Raw genomic sequence first — 17,851 nt, 5'->3', positions numbered from 1 at the left:
CTGTGTTTGGGGTCTCCTTTTCTCAGGCTGCAGGTTTGTAATTCCCATTGTTTTTGGTGTCTGCCCCCAGTGGCTAAGGTTGGTTCAGTGGGTTGTGTAGGCTTCCTGTTGGAGGGGACTGGTGCCTGTGTTCTGGTGGAAGAGGCTGGATCTTGTCTTTCTGTTGGGCAGGACCACATCCAGTGGTGTGTTTTGGGGTGTTTGTGACCTTATTATGATCTTAGGCAGCCTCTCTGCTAATGGGTGGGGTTGTGTTCCTATCTTGCTAGTTGTTTGGCATAGGGTGTCCAGCACTGTATCTTGCTGGTTGTTGAGTGGAGCTGGGTCTTAGCGTCGAGATGGAGACCTCTGCGAGAGCTTTCGCCATTTGATATTATGTGGAGCTGGGAGGTCTCTGGTGGACTAGTGTTCTGAACTCGGCTCTCCCACCTCAGAGTCACAGGCCTGACACCCAGCCGGAGCACCAAGACCCTGTCAGCCCCACGGCTTTCCACTTTCCAGGTACACGTCTGAGCATGGCCGAATAGCTTCGTTTTAAATTACAGTCCAGAAGTTAGAGGAGGGGAGCCAGGCGGCGGAAGGGAGTCATGCTAACTGAGCCTGTCAAGTGCGGGAGCTGCAACACCAGTCGCCAGTTCTGCGAGCGGCTGTGCCACGGTGGCTTCTCCGGCTACACCTGGACCTCATAGCCGCACCCATAATTTTTATTTCTGATATATTTACAAGATTTATACCTTACTATATCTTCTTTTCTCTGTTATACACACACACACACACAAACATAGCCATAACACATTAGCACACACATTGTATTTTTCAAAATATGGTGGTCTCTTTTTTGCAAAATAGAATCATACTCTAGGCGTTAATCTGAAATTCATTTGCTTCACCTGACAGTATATACTTGATGTACTTGAAACTCAGTCTAATTCTATTGATTAAAAAGTAAATATATTAAGAAATTTATTAAACACTATGTCTAAATACACACACATTCTATGTATATTGTGTGTTTGTGTCTATATATATGTGCATAAATGATTTTAGGTAAATAAGATTATACTGTGTGAAGAGATATGGGATTTTCTTGTAGCAAATATTTTCCTCCTTACATTAACCCTTCTCCCATTTCTTCCTATTTTCTTGACTCCTCCCTTAATCATCATTCCCCCTACCCCCAATCCAGGTGATTATCTTTCTGTGCTGTTTCTATGCACTTACAATTGCTGATTCTAGGGGCGAAGCTAAGATCTGCCTTTATCATATGGGTCTGGATAAGAGACTACCAGTGAGAGGGTCTTGCATGCTATTTGGAAGAATGAAGAGTAACAGAGGCCATTATTCTTTAGCTACAGGTGTAGAAAGACTTGTAGAAAGATATAAAATGTACAACTGCTTCCTCCTGAGTGTTTGTGGACCACTAGCTAGGGGATTCAGGCTCATAAAGTTACTAGCAGCTTCTCTGATTGTGTAAGCCCTTTACTGCCTTTATTGTAACACTTTGTATGTGGAATCCATAGAATGTCTTATGTTTTCAACATGCACACAAACATACATACAGGAATTTCACCATTGTTAGTTTTCAAAAAATATTACCAACAAGGGTTAGATTATAGATACTTCTCTTTATCTTATTTTTCTTATTCAGCCATTCCTCATAAAAATCCTTCAAGTCACTTGTTTGAGTTTTAATATAAGAACTACAGTGTACAGTATGGTTGTAACATAGTCACTCATGCCTGTATTGTATTAATGGGCATTTATTTTCATTTACTTTGTTAAATGATTATTCGAAATTGCACGTTAATGATCATTTTACATATATTCTTGCATCTTTGTCTTTTGACTTCTATGAATATATCCCCAATAATGGATACATGGTATGTAGGTGTATGTGTGAGGGTTTTTCTTGTATTTTAATATCTGTTGCAAGATACTTTCTGTAAAATATAACCTTTTAAGTGTCCACCCACTAAATAAAAGTGCCCATGTTCATTTATTCCCACACTCACTAATAATCTTTTTCTGTTTTAACTTTTCCCAGTGTAAGGATGTGATGATATTTCACCCTCATTTTATTTCTATGACTTATTGTGACTTTGAATACATTATAATGTTAGTTAGGCAACTTGAATTGGCTATTCAGTGAATTTTCTCTATATTATTTCCTTTGGCGTCTTTTCTTTTTGGTGAATATTTAAGCATTTTTTGTATAGTTTTAGATCTAGTCATTCATCTGCCAGCTAGCATTGCCGTTTTTAAACCGAAAAGTATTTTGTTTTGATTTTTGTCATGTTCTGCTCTAGAAAAACCATATGTTATATATAAACATCTATGTGTATCTATATGAACATATGTGTGTGGTTGTGTGTGTGTGTGTGTATAATATATATCACACACACACACATATATAACGGTTTTTTTCTCTTCCAGCTTCTCGATTCTCATGTTTAAGATCTTCACTACCCTAGGGTTGGGTAAGTAGTCCCTTAAAGCTTTTTAATGCTTAATTTTATATTGACTTGCAGCTTGTAAATAGGTCTTTTGGAAAGTAGAAATATGATATTAGCACAGCAATGAAGTTTGAAATAAGGTAATGGTCTAAGGACAAGATATGCTGTTCCTGGAGTGACTTTATAGAAACTTTACTTATTATGTAAAAAAAAAAAAAGAAAAAACTATAAAAATCTTTACCAGTGTAACAAAGTTCATACTTAATAGCAACAGAAATTATTGTAGCCTAGTTAAGCAGAAGGTAAATGTATTAAAGGATATGAGGTAAAGTGGAGAACCCTTTGGAAGTACAGGAAATTAGGTTTATAGAATGCATAGCCAGAAACTATGTACAAATAATTCCATGGCTGCCTTCTGTTAAGATCATACAGAACCAGCTTTATCATGGCTGTGCATGGGGCATGTCTCCCTCTTCTTCCTCTGCAAATGAATATCTCTATAACTCCCCCTCCCTCAGTTGATGCTATAGATAACAGCTCTTCTTCATGCACTCCCCTTCAGACTGAAATCTAGTGTAGGCTTCTGATTGGCTGACACAGGTCACATGCCTGTGCCATAAATGCACAGCATTCTGGGAAAGCAAATGTGTAGCTTCTGTCTTGAAGTGAGACTCACGAGTTGGAAAATGTAAATATGTAAAGGATATTCAGATGGTGAAAGAGTGAAAACATCCACTAACAATGCAAAAGTAAAACCCCAGCCTTAAGAAGGTAACCTGTAATATTTTATTCTATGTATTATATGTGAACTAGCAGACTAGACATTTAGCCAGATTCTTTATTTTTCTGGAAATATTACTTGAGCTTATAAAGTCATGAAAATAGAATACTCATGGCAAGCGCAGACTGACACCACCATCCAAAACATAGTAAAAACATACTGAACTCCTTTTTGTCGTTCATGTTATTTAGTATAAAAATATTGCTATAAAAAGTCACTAAAATATTTTTCTTATTTATTTGGCATAATTGTAGTTTACCATAATATGTATGTGGGTGAAACCTGGATTAAATTGGCCTGTACTCCCAATCTCGTTGTGCCATGTACTAGCCCTGTGACTTTGGACAAGTTAGTAAACTAATCTGAGGCTCAGTTCTTGAGGTGAGAATTAAAGGAGGAGATGGGGGCAGCAGTGTTAACAGGAGGAAGAGACTTTCAGGAAGCCATAAGCGTAAGGGCAAATGTGCTGAGTTAGGAAAGAACCTATTGTGTTTGAACAGCGTAAGAAGGATGGCGGGGCACACTGATTAAGAAAGACGAAATTTTGGAAAAGTAAGCAGATCTTGTAGTTGAGACTTTATTCCAGGTGCAAAGAGAAGTTGCTGGGGGATTAACACACAGGAGTGACATGACAGGATTTGTATTTTAAAAAATATCCTCAGGCTACAGTGTAGAGATGGGTTATAGGATATGCAGAAATGAATGAAGACAGTTCAGGGAGGCATTGTTACCGTCTTATGTGAAGGACGTCTTGGATTAGCATGGTAGGGAATATGGATGGATTTGAGATAAATCTACTTTTGAATTATTATAATAGTTTGTTGAACATCTAGTCTGTGTCAGTCTTGTGACTAAAACAGTGGTTGCTTTTGGAGATTGTGATGGACATAGTGATGGGCCCACAGACTCTGTCCACCTTCCTTAAAGAAAGACTTGCTGCACCAGCTGTGGAGAGTGCTGTCAGCAGATGGCCTTCAGCTTTATCCTCTTCGTGGGTTGTTTCAGGTGCAAAGAGCCACCTCCGGTCACACTCTTAGGGATGGTCCATATTCAGGGATGGATCAAGTCAGAGGTATAAAGTCTTGTATTCCCATGGTTTTGGTTGAGAATGTCAGGCCTGCATTATAGCTGCACTTCTCTCTTTGCTCAGTCCTCCACAGATGATGATCTCAATGGCACTCCCTGATAAACATCCTGGATGCTAAATCCTGTCTCACAGACTGTTCTAGAAAACCCAAACTGCAACAAATAGTATGGAAGTCAGAGATAATGAAAGAAAGAAGGAATGGGGGATGATTTGTAGATGTTTCACTTACTCTATTTTATAGGTTCTTATGACATTTCTGAAATGAGGAAGATTGGGGGGAAATATAAGTTAGATTTTAACTCAAATACTGTTTTACAGATGTTGAACTTGAGTTTGCCTGTGTGATACATTAGTATAAAAATTATTTGGTAGTAGACTCTATGAGTTTACATCTCACGAGATGTATTACCAATGGGTTATGCATGTGGGAAGGTCCAGAATTTGGATAGCATTTATAATGATGGCATAGATCGGATAACCCAGGAAGTGTGTGCAGGTAAAGATGAGAAGGACAAAGAATAAACCTTACATCAAACTAAAGTTTAAATATTGAGAGGTACTTCTGGTATCCGCTTAGATACGTAAAGAGCTTTAGAAATTGTTATTTCTGTCGCTACATCAAGAAAAGGCTGGACAAACAGGAAAAAGCAGCTTTTAAGTGGTTTATAAGAGAACTTAGGTTGCAGGGAAAACCTTCACTCCAAAATCCAGGAGAAAAGTACATTTAGAGCGAGACATACAGCAACTGCTTACATGAATGAATTGCTGGAGGCTGACTGTGGATTAGAGTGGTAGTGAGAAACTCCTAGGGGCCATCACATGTTCTCATGGACTTTTCCTCCAGGGACCCACCAGGTTCTTGTGGTCCTCACCCCCAAGAAAGATCCCCTCATGACTCTGGACCTGGGAGGGAAAGACTAACTATTGTGAAACATACCTAGAAATTTCTCTGTAGCAAGGTTGTGCTTTACAGAGAGAAAAGATTTTGCCAGAGCACAATTCTGAAGTTTTATATCAGCCAGGAGTACAGGAATTCCATCCCACTCAAACCCCCTCCAGCCCTCCTCTCTAACCTAAAAGAAGAAGAAGAAGAAAAAAAAAAACCTAGTCAAAAGGGCGCATGGACTTAAGGAAATGGACTGGGAAAGAGGTAGACAGGAAAGGAGGTGTGAGGCAGAAGGAAGTAAAACCTGTGTAAGCAAGGGAAGGGTCAGACCCTTGTTAAGGCCACAGGTCAAGACATAGAACCAGCAAGGTCTGGGCAAGCCTGGAGGATTCTAATTGGAAGAGTATAGACCCCCACCCTACCCACCACATTATATCACCATGTCAAGGTAGCTCCAGTATAACAGTGCATTTCAGCTAAAAGAGCTGCAAGGCACAACTCCCCCTAACCATCAGGGTATAGGGAAGTCCATCAACTTACAAAAGAAAGACAAAAAAAAAAAAAAAAAAAAGCAGTGCAAAGAGACACAGCTATCATGAGAACAAGACTTAGATATGATAATGGTGTTGGAATTATCAGTCAAGAATACCATGATTAATATGTTGTGAGCTCTAATGCAAAAAGAAGACAGCATTCAAGAACTGACAGATAACGTAAGCAGAGTTAGAAAACTGTAAGAAATAAACAAAAGAAAGTGTTAGAAATTAAACAAGATGTAACAGAAATGAAGAATGTCTTCAGTGGACTAAGTGGTAAACTCAACACGGCCAAGAAAAATATCACCAAACTTGAATACAAATCAGTAAAAAGTCACAAACTAGAATGGAAAGAGAATGAATAATGAAAAAAACAAAATCAAACAGAAGATGAAGGACTGTGGGACAGTATCAAAGAGGGTAACATATGTGTAATTGAAGTACCAAAAGGATAAGGAAAAGAGAATGAAGAAGAAATATTTAAAGAAGTAGTATCAGATGATTTTGCAAAATTACTACAAGACACCAAACTAAGTATACACGAAGCTTTGGGAGCACCAAATATAAATAAATAAATACCAATAAATCTGTGCCTAGGCCTGTCATATTCAAGCTGTAGAAAACTGCAAAGAGAAAATCTTGAAGGAAGCTAGAGAATTTAAAAATGCCTTATAGAGGAACCAAGGATGAGGACTACAGCAGACTTCTCATCAGAGACATGCAAGTAAAAAGAGAAGAATGAAATAGTTGAGATGTTGGCAGGAGTTGGCGGGGAGACACCAATCTAGAATTCTATATCAAGAGATAGTATCCTTTAAAACAAAACTGAGAGAGTTTATTACCAGAAAATTTATCATTAAAGAAATGTTAAAAGAAGGTAATTCAGGCAGAATGAAATTGAAGCAGGTCAGAATCTTGGATCTGTATAATGAAAGGAAGAGCATCAGAATACTGAAAGGAATATTGAAGGTAAAATAGCATCTTTTATGTTTTATATTCTTAATTGATCTAATAAAATAACTGATTGTTTTTAAGCAATAGTATTGACAATGTATTACATGATTTAAGAAACAAATGAGAGCAGTGTCTCAAGGAATGGAAGGGAGGAATTGGGAGGACTCTGTTAGAAGGTACCTGGACTACACATGAAACGAAATCGTGTGAATTTGAGGATGAATTTAGATTAGTTTAAAATGTGCATTGGAAACTCGTGAGAAACCACAAACATTTTTTTGAAGAAGTGTAATTGACATTCTAAGAGAAAAGATACAATGGAATAACATAAAATGCTCAAAACAGGAGAAGGCAGAAAAGGAAATAAAACAAAGAGTAATCAATACAAAAGAGTTATAAAGATGATAGATAATTATCCAAATATATCAATAATCACTTTACTGAATGTGAAAAGTTTAAAAACACTAATTTGAAAAATTTATCCTGTGGTTATCATTTCTGGGGAAGTAGAAATAATATAAGAATAAATTACGGTGTATTCTAGACTAGGAAACTTACACATATTTCCTGTGTCATAAACGGGATAACATATATCAAAGGCAATGCTCATGTCCAGGGAGTAAATCCTCAACCACTTAACTAGAGCTTATATCTTGAACTAGATTTCTTGGAAGAGCCTAAACTTTAAAAGTTGAAAGTTTTTTGATATGTTGAGGTCTGGACACCAGAGATCCCTATCTACCCATACTTTTGACTTAACCAGAGATAGAACTTCTTTCTTCCTAATTATACCTTATTATTATTATCTTGATTATATCTTTCTTAGTAAAAAAGAAGTATACTCATGCAATTTTAAACCATGACCCATTACATTTTCCTTTATTAAATAATATTTGGATTTAATATATGCTCACACATAGAGAATCTACAGGGTTGGTGAGGCTGAGTACTGATTATCACTAATGAATATCAGATTTCATGAGTGACTGGCAAACCATGCTTAGTATACTGTTGTTGGAAACCTTTATGTGAAGATTAAGTAGAGACAGTGTTCACAATGACCTCAAATGAAATAGCAAAACATGATTAAACATGTTTAGTAAGAAGAGGCAAAACTCTTAAAATGGGTTAAAATTACCAAAATATGTTAATAATTGATATCCATGCTATATTTGTATTATTCACACACATATGTATCTAAGACTTATGCAGGCATTTCTATGGCTTAATGCTAAATACTTCTGTGAAAATTTAAGAATACTCAGCATACAACGTGGAAGTCATAATTAATATTTTATAAAGCTTTAACAGTCTCATAATTTCTACAGTTATAAAAATTAAAATTAACATTCCTACCTAGACTAAGTTAGAAAATAGCTCTTTAGTCGATGGTCAGATTACTTGGAGGTATTAACAGAGCATAATCTTTTCTTCTCTGAAATACATTATTAAGATTCATTTAAAATGGAATATTCATTCAGATATAATTTGCTTCAAGAGACAGACAAGGAGCCTCATTAGTTTTTCATACATAATGTCAATTTGAACTAAGCCACTGTCTTTCAAGAGTCATAATAGGGGAAGGTGTTTAAGGCGGGAGAGTGTTTCTTATAACAATTCTGAGACTAACCACCTCCTTTATACTAGACACTGTTATCTGTGTTTTTTAATTCCTTTAATTTTCACAAAAACTTTATGACATAATTATTCATTTGTAGACTTAGGCGCCTAGTGTAATGGTGGAACTTGGATTTCACCTTTGGCTGAGTCCAGAGACTGTGCTGTTTTAACCAACCTTCAGTCCAGTAATGCCCCCCTCCCTCCCAGTTCTTATTTCTTTATACTACATCTAACTGTATGTGACTAAAATTCGCTTAGGATTTTAATATTATTTAACATATATATTAGGGAAGACTTATTTTCCAAGAATAAGGAATCCTTATTTCTTCTTCTGAATAACAAAAATAATATGTGGACTTTAAAATTTGTGTTAATGCATTTTCAATCAGCATATTTGCTTACTATTTCATTTGGTATACATTTCATACCATTTTGAAATTATCGAATGTGTCATGTTTGGTAGAATACCTTGATTCAGTATCATGAAGGTCATATTCATAAATTTCTTAATGTTAGTAAAGCTAAAGTTAAAAAAATGATCTTAGCCAAACCTCTATAGAGAAAGTTTGAAATGAATTTCCAGTTAATACTTATAAGGTCAGACAACTCGATGACTTTTTGCTGTCAGGTTAAACATGACAGAAAAATAAAAGGAAAGAATCTTGAAAATAGCTTGAATATATCATTTGAATTTAGTACTTTATTTCTCATAACAGACTAAAGTTGTGTCCTGAAAATGTTAATAAATTTTATTTTAAGAACCTGCATTTTTACTTGTTATCAAGTGAAATAAATAGATGGAAAGGTGGTGTTTTTAAAACAAATCAGTAAAAAGTCACAAACTAGTTTCCTATGTGATTCTGTTGCACAGGAAATCTTAGGAAGTAATAAATATGCTAGTCAGGTAAATTTGGGATTTGGGATGGCAGAGAATTACTGTGACTAATACAAATCATCAGGGCACACTGGAGATATCTTCTAATCGTGAGGCTAATTACTCTCCTGGCTGTTTCTAATCCCCTGATTTGTTTGATGAGAAGCACTGGTTGTGTAGCAGTGTTTGGGGACAGAGACTTGTCTGCTGTAAAAGGCGGTTGATTGGAGCAGGAAAGGTCCCTAGGAGATGCTCAGCCAAAATGGTTGGGAAAAATGTTGAGTATCTATCACAGGTAAATATATGGATATGAACTGAATGGGAAAAAGGAAACTGTGGTTCTGACATGGGTTTATCTAAACTATAAAGACTAATGCTTATTTAAAATGGATCAGGATTTATCCAGGAATTTTCAAGGAAAAATAAGGAAGATCTGTAAGAATAAGTAAGGAATGGAGGTTAGGTGACTACTTATAGAAAGTAGGCAAGCATGTGAAAAATCAGTGAATTTACAAGTCAAAGTAAAGCAGTCACGTGGTTGAAAAATAAATGAATGAAAACATGGCAAGGTCAAGGCCTTCCTAGGCATTTTCAAGACCAAGAGCTGAGTTCATTGAGAGATTTATAAATTGCATTGCCTTAACAGTGAAATGCCTCAAGATTTTACCAATAGCTGTCATGAATAAGTCCCTCCTAGGTTTAAAGAAGCAATGACTTTAAGAAAAATACCACTTGGAGTAATGTGAGGTATCAAAGGGAAGACCAGAAATACAGCTTATTTGATACAAGGGCAAACCATGTTTATTTTTAGTTTTTGTACCAATATCTGTCTGTGAAAGAAAAGGATTACATATTTCTATTGTTACCATTATGCTTTCTTAAAATTTTTTATTTTTAGAAATTTAATACGTTAAGTATTAATCATAATGGATTAAATAATACATTAAGTAATACTTAATAGATAATACATTAAATGACTCTTGATATGGTAGGAAATATATTTTTAATTGATTTCTTACAAGCAGCCAAAAAGAAAAGATTTTCACAAGTTGATGGATTCAGCAAATAGTAGGAAATTTGTTATCCTTTCCTCAGTCTCCTCCTGAAGTGAATTCAAGGACTTAGAGCCACTATCTATATATGTAGAATCAAGCATTTTCTTGTGTGTGATAAATAGGCACATTTTGAATTTCTACAGATTATCTACATTTTCTTAAAATGCAAAGAGTTTACAATAATGATTTATATACACAGTGGAAAACATAATTTTTTTAACAAATTTCTGACCAACTAAACATAACAGGGCTGTTAGTACTCTTAAAGACCTGACACGTCTTTACCTCTTTTTCCATTGCTGATATAAGAGCAAGATGTATCTTGCTTTCTGATGCAGTTCCCATACTCCCCACTTGTCATGGTAATTGGCCAGAAAGACTCACCTTTATAAAAAATCAGTGAACCATAGTAAAATAAATGTAGAAGGGTGAAACTCTTTATAAATTATTATTTTTGATAAAATTGGTTAATCTTTTATATAACTTTCACCTATTTTTCATTCAAAACCTTACCCCAAGTATGATTATTTTGAACTTTAAATTTGTTTCAATGAATTCACCCTAAGAATATGACTCATTATTTTAGCAGAAAATATTAGTTATTTAAATTTTAAAAATCACCTTTTTTTGCTATATGTAAGTTATGTGTTTTCAGTATGATTAAATAAGACATATAGAGCAACCCTTTGGCAGCTGTGTTTCCTACATAGGTGTTGAGGAACTTATGCAAATATGTTGGTTTATGTTGTATTTCTTTTTATAGCCTGGGGTTCATTTTCTAGAGTATTTGATTGCTTTGACTCATGACTCCTCTGGATATTCTACCTGTATCACTTTTCTTTCATAATTTTGTATGATTCCGAATATATCAAATTGCTAGGTGGATCACAGTTTATGAGTATATTTGGCTGGCAAAATTACTATCAATTTAATTCAGAGCTATATAAAATTTTGACCAGAATAAGTATAAAATGTGAGATACAGCTTATTATACATGATTTTCCTGTACCTATATAGGAAAAAAGTGGGTAGAAATTTTCTTGAAAGAGAGGAAAACCTTTTTATAGCAAAGATCTAAAGCAGGAGACATGAAGGAGAATATTATTAGAATATTTTTGTTTGTAGTGAATATTGCCTCCTTTATGTAATAATGCCAAATGAAACATGAACAGTCTAATGTCAAATTTGTCATAACATATATTTTATGAGTGAAAAGTTCATTCAGAATTAGCCATGTCACTTCACATGAGTGAACAGCATGAACTGTTATGTTAAATAATGGATGTCCTTGAAAAAATAATCACATTCACTATTCAGATGCACATGCTAAACTATTTTACTTCCTTGTTTGTTGCTTTAACCATTGCAGTGTAGCACATTATTATAATTTTAATTGAAATAAACACCAGTAAAACTTTTAAAATTCACTTTTTCCAAAAAATGCTTTAAAAGTTGGTTAAAGCTTTTTTTTTTTTTAACTCTCTGCTTGTCACATATACTAGAGAAAGTTGCAGATCTTAGAATTTCCGTTGAAAATTTGTGCAGTGATAAAATAGTCATGGAATATTGGAGCTTAAATATAAGTTTAAGATCATCCAAACTTTGCTTTGAGTTCCAGACTTCCTTCCTCTTGTCTGTGAGCAAGGGGATATCCTTGTAAGGTGCTTCTGGTTTTTCTCACTTTAGTACTAGAATTGAAAAAGTATGCCTTGGACCCACCACAAGGTGTTGCATTAAGTAAAACTCACATATAGCCTGGACTTCCCTGAAAAGGGCTTAAAAGTGCCCAGATCCAAAGACTTCTGGCACCAAGCACCAGGCAGAAGAGAATACAATCCATTTAGAAGGAAGCATTTCCTTTTAGTGTTTCAGAATCCTTACAGATTAAATTAAATCAGACATAAGTTTACAGTTAAAATTATCCAAACTAAATAATCCACCATAAGTAGGTATCAGCAGAACAAAAAAATATAAATGTAGAATCCCAACAGTTTAAGATTTTGGAATGGTACTGATATGCAATACAAAATTAAAACTATAGAAATCCTTTTGGAAAGAAAAATAGAATTTAAAAAAGAGGAAGCAACAACACCCATCAAAAATGACCAGCATATTTGAAAGAACCAAATAAAACTTTAAAAAATATATTTGATAAAATTCAACTTTTCTTCTTAATTCACATACTCATGATGACAAAGTAACCATTATCTAGTACTTGGTGAAGGACAAAAGCAAAGTGTAAAACTAAACTGTTTTAGGATGTTCAAACTTCTAGACAGACATGGAATAAATTATGACTGCTCACATTCCAGTGGCTAAAGCAGTTCACATGGCCATATCCAACATATCAAGTCCACATTTTTATGTCAGTATAGTTTTGATTGTCTTATGTTCTTTTTATTTTAGGTAAAATTTACTCTCCATAAAATGAACAGTTTTACCTAATTTTGAATATGGTCTGATGTAAAGATAAAATTTGACTGACTGATTTCTTAGAATAAGGAATATTACAGCACCATTTTAGTTAAAAAAAAAAAAAAGTTTCTTTTTTCCACTGAGTTACCTTGGCACCTTTATTGAAAATCAGTTTAGCATAAAGCGTGGGTGTGTTTCTGGACTCTCCTTTGCATAACTGTTTTACATGTCTCTCTTTATGCCAGTACCTCATTTTCTTGATTACAATAGCACAATGATAAGTCTTTAAGTTAGTATAAGGTACTTAACTTTGATCATCTTCAAAATTATTTTTTCTGTTTTAGGCCCTTTACAGTTCCATATAAATTTGTGAATAAGGTGCAGATTTCTTCAAAAGTGTCTGCTGAAATTTTGACTAGAATTGTTTTGAACATATATATATCCTTTTGGGGAAAATTGATGTCTTAACCAAAATTTAGTCTTTCAGTTATAGTTTGTTATTTTCAATGTAGAGGTCTTGTATATTTTTTGTTAAGTTTATTCCTAAGTGTTTCATATTTTTGATGCTATTGTGAATGGTATTTCTAAATTTCAATTTCCAATTGTTTTTTGTATACAGAAATACAATAGACTTTTGTATATTGGGTTTGTGTCCATCAACTATTCTAAACTTCTCTGTTCTAGTAATGTTTCTGTGGACTCCTTGTGGATATTCTACAGAGAAGATCATGCTATCGGAGGCAAAAAACAAACATAGTTTTGCTTACTTCTTTTCATTCTCTGTGTAGTTTGTTTCTTTCTCTTGTCACATTGCAGTGGCTGTGACCTCTAGAACAATGTTGAATTACAGTGGATAATAATGGACATCTTTGACTTGTTTCTGATCTTAGAAGGAAAGCATTCAGTCTTTATGATGCAAGTGCTAAGATTTTCACAGATGCTCTTTATAAGGATGCAAACATTTTCTCTGTTCCTAGGGTTGTTTTTAATAGTATTTTTATTATGAACAAGTAGTGGATTTTATTAAATGCTTTTTCTGTGGTTATATATAATTTTATTTTTTAATTTGTTTATATGATAAATTTTATTGATGAATTTTTAAATATTTGGCCAATCATGCAACCCTGTACCACCCTACATTTCATAGGATCATATCCTTCATTCATTACCTTTAAGTGGATTTTTTTGCTTATTATTTATTAATTTTTATACTTCATTTTTAAAGATGTTCTTATTGGTGTAGTCTGATACAAGGTACTCTGCTGTAGTCGGAAGCAGTAGTCCTCCAATTTGCAGTGCTTCCAATTTGAGAAAACTCTGGTTCCCCCACCATCCAAGTAACTCTTCCAATGATGTGTTCAGGATACTTCTAACCAACTAATTAGCCACAGCTTTATACTTTACTCTTTGTTCTTATTGCCAGAATGACTGCATTATTAAAATTCTGATTTATGTCTTTTTGCCTCTTTAAAAGATTTTGGATTTCTGGGAAAATCTACTTACTTGTATTAGTGTCAATTAATACCTTCTGAAGATTATTAGAATCCCAGTGAATCTTCCAGCTGTCTATGTACTATTATCAACCTCCCTTACAGAATGCCCTAGCATAATTTTGAATTCTTACTTTAAAATTATAAATCGGTTTCAGGGGCTACCACATACAATACTGGGTACCTAGAGCTATCCTTAACTTTCTTAAGAATTATACTTTCAAAAAAACCTATCTTGAGTACTTGCTGTCCTTTGGATTTATTTCAGGAGTCTAAGAATTGCTTCATGTTAATGCTTTCTAGTACCTTATCTGATAGCCCTCAATTTTACTCTGTAGGACTACTCTTTTTCCCAAAGTTTTCTAGGATTTCTAACCATATTTCTACTATTTTAAGGTGTCTATCACCATTGTGTCTATTTTTCTTATACAACAGGTACTAGACTGTATATCTATATCATAGTGTACATTTACTGTACTATGCTCTACTGTTCTATGCTGTACTACAGATCTCCTTGGTGCCATAGGAGTTAATTTCCCATTGCTACTGTAGTTCCAAGGGGGTTAGAGGCTTCTTGGAACCTCCATTTAATTTTAGCTTATTTATTTAAAATGTCTTTGTTGTTTATAATTTTTCTCTTTTTCTATTGCTGAAGCTGTGGCAGTAGGTGGGAGCAAACACTTCGCCTGGCCTACAGAGTACCTCAAGGGGGACAGAGAGGAGGCAAGGCTGTCCTGTAGTGAATTCAGTGCCTCATTTTAGTGCATTTCAATTATTCTAGAAAAAAACCTTAATATTTTCCTTATTTTTTAAAATGAATAATTCTGCCCCTTAAATATAAACTCTGAGAATGGAAGCCAAATCTTGTTTCCTTTCTTTTGCACAGATTATTTCTTTTAGTTTTAAATTCTAGCCTGGGAGCCTTTTCTTCCTCACTTTTAAGTTTTATTTCGTATTTTGAATTTTTGTTCTTAAGAATTTTCACTTTTCTCGGGGACCAGCTCTATCTAGTAGAATAAATACTGGCTGGCAGATCCCTGGCAGTGGATCAGCCTCAGGCTATTAAAGAAGCATCATCCTCGAGCATCTTATCATACAGACTTTTAAAAATGGTTAGATTATTTATTTATTGTATTTTTAAATGCCCTATATATTTGAAAAGAATGTAGGATTAACCCTGGCCATACGCTCTTTTGATTATAATGTTTTATATTTTTTAATCCAAACTAATAAAATGTCAACAGATCAGTCCCCCTTCCTTGTTCAGTCAGCTTTTACTTCCCTAATGTTTTAACTTTGCTGCCAAAGAGTACCTTGGATCTGTTTAAAAGCAGTCCTTAGGTTCTCCGTCATTCCTCCCTTCCCCCCCTTTACAAACAAAACAGTTTAAACAAGGACATGGTAACATGCTTCTAGCAGATCATCACAGGACAGAATAGATTTGTTCTCTGCTTTAGATTTATTATAATTTAAGTAATTTACTTAAATTATTTAATATAATTTAAGTAAATATTACCATGAAAATTGTTGTAAGATATTTCAAAGTGTTCTAATGCAATTTACTTAGTCAACAATTGGAAGGTTGTTTTTTTTTTCCTTCCCCTGGGAACTATATATTTTCTTCCATATAACCTCCCACAGTGAAGGCAAACTTGAGAATTATGCTAAGGACACAAACATTTATTAGTAGCCAGGCACTAAAAACCTGCTAAACGTATTTTAAAAAATTAATCAACAGAAATCCCAATTAAATAGGGTCAGGAGACCAGAAAGAGGAGCTCCCATGCCTTACAACCAAAGCAGAGCCAAACAGGAAGAAGAAAGACTCCTCTTCTTTCCTGAGAAGGACCCAGCCTATGAAAAGTCATGGATTCTTTTTTTTTTTTTTTTTTCACTATAGCCCTCCCAACCTCCTTTCCCCCTCTATAAAAGAGTTCTTCCCTTGCAGTGCAGGGACTTGCATGTGACTCACCAGGGTCCTGCTGATCCCAAATAAACCCATGTGTGCTGGAGAAATATCTGGCAGTCTATTTGTTTTAGGTCAACAGATTCTTTCTACAGCTCAGGGAAGTATCACTCTGCCCTTAGGCACTACAGCTAGCAAGCTGCAGGTAAGGTTAATTCTGAGGCAAATGGGAAAATACTGTGCTGGCAGGACCAGTCATACATCTTGGCTGGTAGATTAGATTTTCTAAGGAAAATCTATTTTTCTATTTTTCTAAGGAAATAGATTTTCTCCTTAAAACACGGGACCAACAGGACAGTAAATCTCAAGTCTATACTGAAATTATTAGCCTGACCTATTTGTTATATAGTCTGATGCAACAGTGGGGGTGGGAGAATATATGTGTGTGTGTATGTATATATACATATATATACATACATTTTTAAAAAGCATGTTCATACTTAGTCACTGAAATTTACTACCGATTGTTTTGATTATGTTGGAAATGTAAAGTAACTTTCTTTGGAATGTTGATTCCAGATTAGAGTATTTCAAATGTTAACTAATCTCTCCTAGTGAGTAAGTTAAAGATAATTTGCATATACATATATACCATGCCTTATACTAAAGTATTTTAAAAGTAAAATACCATATAGTCGGCTAAAAAAAGACATGTGGAGAGGTTCATTCACTTATTTATTCAACAAGCATGCCAGGAACTATTCTAAACATTGAGGATACAACTAAACAAAACAATGAAAACTTTGCTAAAGAAGAGAGATGCAGTTAAAAGATAAAAAAGGAGGAAAAGATTCTTTTTAGTAGAGAAATCAAAGAGGTCTTAGTGAAAATAGAACATTTAACTGTAATAAAAAAGAATACAGCTGACAAAGTCAAATAGACTTACAGAAGCCTTCTTGTTCAAATTTCAACTTTATAAATAAATTGCCTTCTGGGTTCTTCCTTTTCTTAACATAGAACATGCTTTGGGGCAATTTCATTGGTAACCCATAATCCCATAATTGATGCCCACTGTTACATTTTTAGTCCATGCTTAATCTGAGATGTTGATCAGTAACATCTCTTTAACTTCTGTTCAGGAATTACAGCTAAACTTAACTTGTAATAGAGGTTTTTTCTAAATGTTCTCTTGACCCAGTTTTGAGGTCCTGGCTAAAGACTGGTAAATTCTACTTCTTGAAGAGTTAACTACGTCTACACCTCAACCACTTCTATTAGGCTCTGGATCTCTCAGGAGGAGGTACCAGGCAATGGAGAAGCCCCTCATGCCCTGGAGCTTGAAATCATTCAAATTAGCCACCCCCCGTGGAGCCTGGCAAACCTAGCTGACACCATTCTATTTGCCTCCTACAGTTCCAGCTTGCTGTTAATCTGTCTAGGATGCAGTCCCCTCTGTGGCCCTGCCTGGCCACCTTACGTTTGGATCTGAAAGTAACAAGAGCTCTGCCTTTTATCGATCTAAGTGTCTGGGTTGTATCTTAACATCTAATCTTTAAATCTTATGAAACAATTACCACTGTGAGCAGAATAGTTGACTCTTGGATAGCTTTGTGGGGAGACCACTCTGGGCTTATTAATTGGTTCCAAACCACCCCAGAAGTGACTTGGGACTTGTTTGCTGCTGTGTCTGCCTGTGGTCACCACTTTTCTCTTTACACAAATTTCCTAGGTGTGGGCATATTCAAAACAAACAGTGCCAATGGGCTACACTCCTGGGGCTAGATGCTAGCCCTG

This window comes from Balaenoptera musculus, chromosome 18 (assembly GCF_009873245.2).
Source record: "Balaenoptera musculus isolate JJ_BM4_2016_0621 chromosome 18, mBalMus1.pri.v3, whole genome shotgun sequence".
NCBI lineage: Eukaryota > Metazoa > Chordata > Mammalia > Artiodactyla > Balaenopteridae > Balaenoptera > Balaenoptera musculus.
The sequence above is the reverse complement of the archived record's forward strand: the minus strand, read 5'-3'. Positions refer to the sequence as shown.